This window comes from Artemia franciscana, unplaced genomic scaffold (assembly GCF_032884065.1).
Source record: "Artemia franciscana unplaced genomic scaffold, ASM3288406v1 Scaffold_1502, whole genome shotgun sequence".
Classification (NCBI taxonomy): Eukaryota; Metazoa; Arthropoda; class Branchiopoda; order Anostraca; family Artemiidae; genus Artemia; species Artemia franciscana.
In genome coordinates this window covers 18,978-20,000 of record NW_027062846.1, presented here as the reverse complement: position 1 = coordinate 20,000, position 1,023 = coordinate 18,978, and positions in this window count along the sequence as shown.

The following is a 1,023-nucleotide window of genomic DNA, read 5'->3' as shown; positions in this document are numbered from 1 at the left end:
AACCCAATCGCTCTGAACCCCAGCCATCAGTATATAGTGTTTTAGAGGCGCTAACCCATTGGAAAGCAGTCCTCTTGCAATCCTAGCGCCTTCAAAATCACTATGCTTGCATTAACAATCGCCAAAAGGCCTCTCGCTGGTAGCAGTTGGATGGTCCAACTAACATTCGCCAATTTCAAACAGACTTTTCCTTGAAACACTTCCACAAGAGAATTTTTCCTTTATTGGGCTCGTGATTCAATTCACTCTTTAGTGCAACTGATAGAGCCTTGCCGTGACAACAATTGAGCTAGAGTAACCAGACAAGCCCTAGAGGAAATGAAGGGCACATTGGCTCTCTCTCCTTGGGGTCTCCCCTGGCACACTTGCCCATCACCCATGACTCACTATATTCCATTCGACTCTCATCAACTAGATACAGCTACACAGGTGCTTAAGGCCATGAATGGTTAGACAGTTGCTCAAGCGGTAACCATGTGCTACTCCAATACCAACAACATGTTTATCTAGGCTGAGATTCACTTTAGCCCCTGTCGACTGCTTCCATTCAACCAGCTTAATTTTTCTTTTGGATAGTGACCCCCTCATATAAGGTCTGGGGATTATCGGCAGGGGTTCCGGTTGCAAATTTATAATTTTAACTAATTAAACACACTTTTTAACATTTTTCAACAGGGTCAGTGAATCAAGCCAACCGACTGGCTAATGGACCCACAAGCCGTATCAATGCCAATTTCATACATACATTGAGGCCAAACTCTCGCCTGACTTCTCTATATACAAGAGAGAAGTGACAGTTTTGATCTGTCAAAGTTTGACACACCAATTGGTGTAACTAAATCAAGCTTTGCCGTGACAACAAACAGACCAAAACATACCAGACAAGACCAAGTGGAAATGAAAGGGAACACTAGAGCTCTCTCTTGGTCTCTCTTTCTCTCCTTGGGTCTCCCACCAGTATTCTAGTCAGCTTTCCTTGCTAGTGGTTTCCAATTCTACACACAATCAAACTCATCCACTGAG